The sequence below is a fragment of the Limulus polyphemus genome, unplaced genomic scaffold, assembly GCF_000517525.1.
Source record: "Limulus polyphemus unplaced genomic scaffold, Limulus_polyphemus-2.1.2 Scaffold966, whole genome shotgun sequence".
NCBI classification, from domain to species: Eukaryota; Metazoa; Arthropoda; class Merostomata; order Xiphosura; family Limulidae; genus Limulus; species Limulus polyphemus.
This window is the reverse complement of record NW_013666576.1, coordinates 147564-157050: the sequence shown is the minus strand read 5'-3', so window position 1 is coordinate 157050 and position 9487 is coordinate 147564. Positions and strand designations below refer to the sequence as shown.

At 32.0% G+C, this 9487-nt stretch overlaps 1 long non-coding RNA gene across 1 annotated transcript in view; it reads left to right on the top strand.

Moving 5' to 3' along the window:
* The window catches only part of LOC111086265, a 48310-nt gene that overhangs the window by 11596 nt on the left and 27227 nt on the right, over positions 1–9487 (top strand). The window contains exon 2 of the long non-coding RNA XR_002610987.1: positions 2790–2903. This is a non-coding gene — a long non-coding RNA (uncharacterized LOC111086265). The remainder of the gene's footprint in view (positions 1–2789; positions 2904–9487) is intronic.

The following is a 9487-nucleotide window of genomic DNA, read 5'->3' as shown; positions in this document are numbered from 1 at the left end:
AAAAAGGATTAATTTATCAAAGAAGATAAAGTGGTTAACATAAAAGACATTACAAGTTAGGACCTTTTTGGCACAAATTTTTTTCCATGGTGCATCCATTATAAATCAAAACCATATTTATGTAAATATCTTATGTGAAAAGCCTGGCCCTTTGTAGAACGGGAACTAATGAACCCGACTTGTGCTGACAACTACATGGATAGCATGTTTGAGATTATTGCAAATGGTCGTGCGACCTTTCATCTCTATATTTTGGAAGCCACCTTTATTAAAACACATAAACCTGTCCTTTGCCGCCAAAAAGAATTCCTATACAATCTACACATCCTTCAGTAGGTCTGTGAAATTTCCTGATTGGCTAAAGGACATGTCAATCAGTGATTGCCTTACCGGCCTACGTTGATCTGACTCATTTTATAGGCTGTACTATTTCCTATAGATCATTTTCCAGACGGTTCTGCTACGATTAGTGTCTGGTGAAAAGCTTCAGCAGATATTTCTTTTGCAACATCTCAACCAACAATTGATCCAGTTATCAACGCTATTTTTAATTTTTGAACAACTCGACTTTCAAGATTTAGGTATCTATATGTGCCGATGTTTCCATTTATCAACGTTATATTTTAAGATCTGAGCAAGAACTCAACTAACAGATGTTTCCGTATAGAAAATCTATCTTCGAGTTTTGTACAACAAAAAACTTTTTCAGAACGGTTATTCCGATGTTAACCGTATATCCATGAACTTGGTACATGAAACCGATCCCTTATTGGAAAAGGAATTTTGATAATAATTTCAAATTAATAATTATATCTACAGAAGTAAGGCAAGTTTTTAGTTAATCGTACAAGTATGTTGAGCACAAAAAATCAGATGAGTTACAAAGGTACTTGTACTCAAGATATATCTGTAAGTTGATGACGTCAGTCTGACTCAGACTTTGAGAAGTCGGAATGCAAGGAGATGTTCAAGTGAAGAATAAGAATACCTTTGTCCATTGCATATTGTACTCAAGATATATCTGTAAGTTGATGACGTCAGTCTGACTCAGACTTTGAGAAGTCGGAATGAAAGGAGATGTTCAAGTGAAGAATAAGAATACCTTTGTCCATTGCATATTGCATTTTCATAACTCCAGAACCTCCGAAATGCATATCTACAGTTCTGTTCAGTAAGAATAAGAATACCTTTGTCCATTGCTTATTGCATTTTCATAACTCCAGAACCTCCGAAATGCATATCTACAGTTCTGTTCAGTATCACTGTATCTGGTATTTACTCTCCTCTACCATGAACTGTTGCTAAATCAGTAATGTAGGGTAAAAATAGTTGTTTATAACTCCGATGTTAAACACCATGTTGAATGGCTCTTTGTAAAAGGTAATGTAGTGGTACGCTTACTTTGATCGCCACCCGTTCGTATAGGGTTAAGGGTCCAATGAAAACTAGGCCAATCTATGTTCTGTCTCACCTTACAAGATTGGCATGCTTTTACCTAAATTGTGTTTTCAATGTTTTCGCCGACCGTCACAACTTGATTTTAAATGTAGTTATGTTTATTATATTTACAAACGTGAAAAAAGACCCAAATAAAATCAGATAGATCCTGAGATACGTTGATTTTCTTCCTCTACAAATAATAGTTAATTACTTGTATGCCACAGTTTATTTGATTGTCAGACAGAATATTAGTTAATACTCTTTTAGCAGTTGAGAACTTTACACTTATCATCAAGACTTGGACAGTACACATCAAATAACTTATTGTAAGCAAGACTTATTCATTTTTTAAATCAAATTGTGTTCTACAATGTTATTACAATGGAATTGATTTACCGATGGAACTACTAGATGATATCAGTTAGCAAAGTGGCCCTCCGAGTGTCTAAAACTAAACATTTAAATTTTTGAAGAAGGATGCATGTAAAGTAACCAAGATGCTAACTGAATAAAAAGTGTAAAATCAAAAATGTTATTTGCATTGTTTACCGCACAATCACTCTTTTAATTACAAATACAGGATTATTGATAACGTTCTCCAAGTGATATGGATTTCTTGTTTGTATTTTTAACATCATCAATTAAAACCTGATTATTTGTACTAGTGGATAAACAAAGCAAGTGATTATGTAAATTAGGTAATAATTTTGTTACAGCATTATTTATTGAACGATAACTACGTGTTAAGTTAAAACATTTATTTATGTGTAGTATCTTGGCTACATTGATATTAAAAAATATCAAATTATATTTTTCCAATACATATAAACTGAAATACCATCCTGTTTATTATATCTATCAATATAAACCAACCAAGGTGCTAACTGAATAAAGAGTGTAAAATCAAAAATGTTATTCCCATTGCTTACCACACAAGTGCTACGCCACTATTTTAATTACAAATACAGGATTAATGATAACGTTCTCTAAGTGATATGGATTTCTGACATTTTATCATCTCTCAGTTTCCATGGGAACTTTCAGAAAATTACCTGATAAAATATTTATGTTTTAGAAATAACTTCGACTAGCTCCTGTTCTTTATAAACATTTGAAATGATAGCTTAATTAGTAATTAATTTGAGGTATTATTTGTATGTTTATTTACGTCCAATCAGATTACAAAGACATTTTAAACTGATGAAAGGAAATACTTTATTTTTATCATTATTTTAAGTTAATCTATACAACCAGTAAGCATATATTATTTAATAGTTTGCCTTTATTAGTATATAGACTACAATGTTCTCTTGTATCACCTAATTTCAACCTTCCATTTTTTGTTTTAGCGTAAAGCTACACATCGAATTGTCTGCGCTTTGTATACTGCGAGAAATCGAACCCTGGATGTCTTTAATCGTATCGTTCGTACACCGGGGACCTTCAACTGTTGCCGTAGCCAGGTTAATAACTTTAATTTTACTTTAATAGATTTTCAAATACACATAAGTTTCTGTGTTACATAGTTTTGAACACATCTTTAGACGCACGATTTTTAACTGAAAAAGGAATAGAAGAAACAAAACTACTTTAATATTTAAATATTTTCTAGCATTAAAAGTGGCAAATGTTCTCCTTTAGCCTAATCATTATCGACCTCTAGAACAGATCTATAACTTTCATTTACCAGAATTGCTTACTTATCATTCTAGAGCCTTTTGAAAATTTCAATATGTATATATATATATTGTTGCGTCATCGAGTCACATGACTACTGTGACGCAACGTTTCTAGAACTATCATGTATTTTGGCGAATGTTCTAGTTCTTACTAGATATAGGGTAGGCTGGTATATAAAAGAGGGGAATGTAATGTTTGTGTAGATAGTGTGTAATTGATCTGCAGTCAGAAGTATTATTGACGTTCGTTGATATAGCGTTTGTTTTAGCGCGATTGTTGAAGTTGAGTGTATCGGTAAAGTTATATTCGGAAAGAATAAACCAGTTTTATTAAGCAAATACTTGTGTCGCTAAAGTTTCGTCGGAACGAAGTTACGGGAAGTTAATTAACAAACGGAGACGTAACAATATATATATACTCTAATTTGTTCAAACTAAAAAAATTATTTAATATTCACTCTTGCTGACAAATATTTTACAAATTTTAATCCAGGTAAGAGTATATAACTTACTTAAAATATAGTTTTTATTATATTACTTAAAAATACCTTACCATCTGGTAGATTAGAATGTGTACTCTTAGTTGTCATTTGCTTCTTCATTGTAGTAATGTCCCGAATTTCCTATAGGCTTGCATCCGGTTTTCCTTACTTTGGGCCGATGCAAGTCGCACAATGATCGGGGGTGGGTTGGTTGCTTTTGTTGTAAGAGCAGCAATAATTTATTTTTTATTAGATTGAGCTCCTATTGCTGCTGCTGAAACTTGCTCTAAAAATGTACTATATTTTCATTAATAATTCCAGGAATTCCATTAGTTTCCATGTTGTTGTTTTTTGACAGAATTTATTATTATTGAAGGTCATTTATTTGTCTTTTAAGTACAGGAATCCGTTCTTTGTAGGCATAACTTCCACTTGATCGTTTTTTTTTTTTCAGTTGTTTGGTTTCACGGTGACTTATTTTATATTTTTGCACAAAAACAACCATCAGTTTTCTTTGTGCACAAAGATAGTGATTCTTTTACTTCCCCAAGTGTTTTCCATATTAGAATATTATTAGTATTTGTTTCAGAAAATACATGAAATCCACCTAAATACGTTTGAACAAAAAAAAAAGGAATAGCTAGAACAGCTGGTAATATCTCATAAACATAGCTGGAGTATTTGTAGATGGATATTATGGTTCCTGTTACGTAAGGATTATTGGTTTTATCCTAAAAATATTTTCAAAGTACTGAAAAACAACTTAACTGTCTTATCTGTAATTCGAAGCTACGTTGTTACTTATTATTGTTTTCCAACTTATACGTATTTCAAAATATGTGGGAAAAATTTGTATTTGTTTGAAGTTAAGCACAAAGCTACACAATGGGCTATCTGTACTCTGCCCACCACGTTGTAAGTCCGCAGACATACCGCTGTGCCACTGGGGGAGTATAATTTTGTAATATATATATATATGTAGGGGAGGGGGGTTACCTGTTTTTATTGTTTCTATTTATTGTTTCTCTACCGTTATTATGGTAGAATATACTAGAAAAAATTATTCACAAAATGAGATAACGTACTGGAAATGTATGGTCATCGTTTTAGTTCTCCTCAAGTTATAAAATGTTATGAAATCAAGTCATATACTTGAAATGGCGAATCTTTATTACTATTATTATTTCCCCTCATTTCTTGTGAGGATCTGGCTACTCTCGCCAACAGATGGAATATACACGTTTGATTAAATTTCCTAAACCACAATTTTAGACTATACAACAATATCTTTAAATACATAATGCACATAACATATAATTTTATGAGAGAAAAGACAAACAAACTGCTATCTGCGAGAACCGTCCCTAATTTAGTAGTGTAAGACTAGAGGGAAGGCAGCTAGTCATCACTACCCACCGCCAACTTTTGGGCTACTCTTTTACCAACGAATAGCGGGATTCACCGTTACATTATAACGCTCTCACGGCTGAAAGGGCGAGTATGTTTGGTGGGATGGGGATACGAACCCGCCACCCGCAGATTGCGAGACGAGCGCCCTAAAGTACAATGTTTTAGTTATATATATGCTTCAGGGACAACTTAAAGGTAACAGAGACAATTGCGATATGGTAAATTGGAGAATTAAAAATACTAAATCTGTGAAGAAGAAAGAAAAAACTTTAGTATTGTGTGGAAATTAGGTTTAATAATTTCAAAATTAAATACATATGTATTCCAATTAAGCGGTTGTAAAAATTATTTGTAAGTATTTACAATTGCGGGATTATTATATTGTGACATAAGTTAAGTTGTATTTCATTTAATCTCAAATTATGGTTTCGATTTCTTTATAATACCGTTTCGATTTCTTAAATTTCAAATCTTATAAATATTGTACAAGTCGAACATTGTAAAGTTTTCCTACTGATACCTCCTGCACTCTCAAGATTGGATACACCCTTAACAACATGTTTAGACAAATCCTGTTTATCAAACGGTTGCAAGTTATAAGCAAATTTAAAAGGGAATTACCGTTTGTCTAAAATGACAACTATATGTTTCTAGTGATTTTCTCGATTTTAAATATATTTACCACAACTTTCAGACATTGGTGAAGAGTCTAAGATTATTATTCAAGAACGTTTTGTATACTTTATTTTGCTATTGCCGAGAGTAACTCGTTACAAAATGAGAAATAATGGGAAAATTTCTCTTGGATGACACTTAACGCCTTTGTCTATTTTGAATTATAAGTACTGCGTGACTTGGGCTTTAAGTATTGATTTACTAACATGTTAGATGTACAAAAAAACTATCACAGAAATACAACTTTTGAATGAGTAATACAAGTTTATTTGTAATCAATCAAGAAGTTACAAGAGTAGGAAGTACGAACATTAAAATTAAATGTTTTTATACACCAGCCTTGTGTAATAGAAAATATGTCTGTATCACATCGACTCTTGACTCAACAGCTCGCATATATACATTTAATTGTGCAACCACAGAAGATTAATGTAAACTTTTAATGCCAAAACCGAAAACGTAGATTTCCTGTATCAAATATACAAACTGATTATTTGAGAATTTAAACCACCATATGGAACACCAAAGGTTTCTTTTCACCAAATACACAATCATGCAAGCGCGTGTATAGTATATATAAGGGTTGACTGGGTGGGCTTAAGCCCCTACCTTTCTGCTTTTATGCCCCAAAAGTACCCTTTCTCTCAATCATAAAAATTGCCCTTAACTACTAAATGCCGCGTCGGATTCCACACCATGCTTGCTGCGAGATATTAGAGAAAAAAATTATTCAGTTTGAAAAGGTAGAAAGTCATGACAAGCAAACAAGTCATCTTTTATTCCTGTTGAAATTGGTTTCCTAAACAATTTTAAGATCTAAAACTATTAATAACACATCACAATTATTTTTATTTTTTACTATAAAGACCTACAAGTCCCTGTGTGCCATTCATATGTCTGTACCAGAGACAATGAACATGACCACAATCTCCCCTACTCCTACCACTCTGAAAAAAGTCTTGTTTTACGAGGCTTGAAAGTGCCCTTTTTTATCAATGAGTTCCTGCCCGTTTAATAACATCTGCACGTTACAGTTTATATATATATATATATATATCATATTCAAAGCTTACATATGTATCACGCAAATAGCAAAACAATCCTGTACAAAGATTTACACTAGATAAACTATATCCTAATACCCTCTCTCTCGCTTTTTACTTGCTTATTTTACTTATTTTACTTGCTTAACGCTAGAGGATGTTTTACGCTTAAACATTTACAATCATATTCTGGAAGGAAAAATATGATTCGCTTCATCAGGTAGACCGAAACGGAGATTTACGTGTTTATTACCTTATATTAATTTTAATAACTATTTCACATACACTCTCTATAGAAGAAGGAACGTTTCAACATAAGTCACACTGCTATCTAGTCTGCTGCATTAACCAGTTTAGGTTAATGCATATTTACATTTTTCAAGCTTTTGGCTTAAAAAAAATAGTACTTATAACAACGTTATTTTTCTTTCTGCTTTTTTCTCCTGATGACGGATGGATCTACGTGTCTATAACGCTAGGGTTTTTATTCTTTTTTATGCAAGTTTCCAAATATTTTATCCTGCCAATTTTTAACTGTTGTGAATACAATAATGTATGATAAAAATCAGTTCATTTTTAAGATGCTGGAAAATATTCTATTTCGTGAAATTATCTGAGGTGCATTAGTGGTTAATTGCAATACTACGTCATTTCCTGGTATAATATAACACGAATTCTCAAAGAATTGAATTGATCAGTTCTTGTACAGTGTGCACAGTAGTCGACCGTATGATGTTTGTTTTTTATGTCAATATTCTAATTACAATTAGTGATAAATTAATTTATTAAATTTCATTCATTAATTAAAACTGTAATATGTTTATGTTAATACAGAGCTGTATTATTTTTGATTGAATATTTCAGTATTTATTAACTAATTTAATCATAAGAACGAATACATGGAGTACTACGGTCATGGATAGCATCATTTATTGGAAAGGAAACCCGATTAGCTCAACGTATAATTTATTTTACCTACTCAAGTTAAAGTTTTGACTTCATCACTACCAGAACAAACCAACATATATAGAAATACAAAACAATTCTAAATGAACATTTAGTTATGTTTCCGAAAGAGCGGATTATATGTTTCCCTGTTTCATTGTTATTAAAATGACCATATTTAACTACAAGCCAGAAGAAGCCATTACCAAAGGAATGTTGATATATATTGTAAAGAAAAGAGACTCTGATATCTGTACGATTTTCACAAGCGATAGGCCAGTTGAAGATCGAACGAATGTCTTGCATTTTCCATGTTAAAATAGCTCCTTCTATTTATCTTACGCAACGGGTAGTTCACGTTAGATAAAAAAAAAGACAATTACACTTCTGGTTTTATATGAAGAAAGGTTTCTTAATCTTTCAGCTGTTCGTGATTGTTGAAAATTGTGACTTAAATTATTTTCCAAAAGTTTAAAAGACCCAGAATAAAAAATTGAAATTGTTATCGAACGGACTGTTCGACCAACCTCTCTGTTTGTGACAATACAAATAAATCATCGGTCGGTCCTCCACAGACTTCGCTTTTTTCTTAACAGTTGTACAAACAATGCTCTGAAAGGCTTAGCCACCAGAATGCTTTGCTTCTTTGAGGTGTTTCAAACTAACTTGATTTTAGTAAAAACCAATAAACAGAACACCCGAGATTTGTATACAGGTTTTATGACAAAAGGTTATCTCACAAATCATTATAAGTAACAACAATGAAAATATTTATTTGTTTCGGATATTCGCGCAAACCTACACAAGGGATGGCTGGCTATCTACGCTAGTCGTCCTTAATTTTGTCTTAATAGACAAGAGGAAAGGAAGCTCAACAACAGCCACCGCCAACTTTTTGGGCACTCTGATAGAATAGTGGGATTTGTAAGGTCACTCGTATAACGTACCTAGTACCCCAAAGTGAGAAACAGGACGCGAATCAAGAAACCTCGGTTCCACGGTCCGGCATGCTAACTACTAGGCCACACCTAGTCAAAATCTTCAAATGGCTACAATACTTACAGGCTAAATATTAAAACGTTACCATTGGAAAATGATTTTACCCAGTCTTCGACGTGTACTTGCCTTAGTTAAAGCTTTACAGAGTTATATTTTAATTTTAAAAAAAGCGAAGTTTTTTCAAACATCGTAACAAAAACAGATTCACATATTTAGCTTCCTAATTTATGTACAAAGAATTTCTTCTAAAGTTTTATAAATAATTATACATTAAAAATAAATAAAAGAAACATTAGCCAAAATAACTTCTCTGCTTCTCTAAATGTTCATTTGAATAACGTTTGCTATTATTTTTGGCTACAATTGTTTTCTCTTTCTTTCTTATAATAATCATTGTTTATTTAATTTTGTTTGGAAGTCAATGAATCTAAGACAATTCAGATCTTATTTATAACAAAAATAAATAATTAATGAACAGATCTAAGGTTTGATTTCCCAGAAATTGCTCTTGCAACTTATTTCTTAACGATGAAGGATTCAGCAACAGAGTTTGTGCTTTGAAGATTTTATGTTTCCACCGTGTACGTTTGTTTCAAAATCCATAAGTACAATAACCGTAACAATATATGCTTAGTATTAAACTTGCACTCGTAAATCTAACTCTCATTAAGTCACGGTTTTTATTTATAATGTATTGGAATAAAATCTCTGTAACTTGATGAAATTTCGTATGTGTAACTAGTTTCAATACCTTATTCAATCTGCCAAAAGAAATATATATATATATATATATATATATATATATACTACAAAA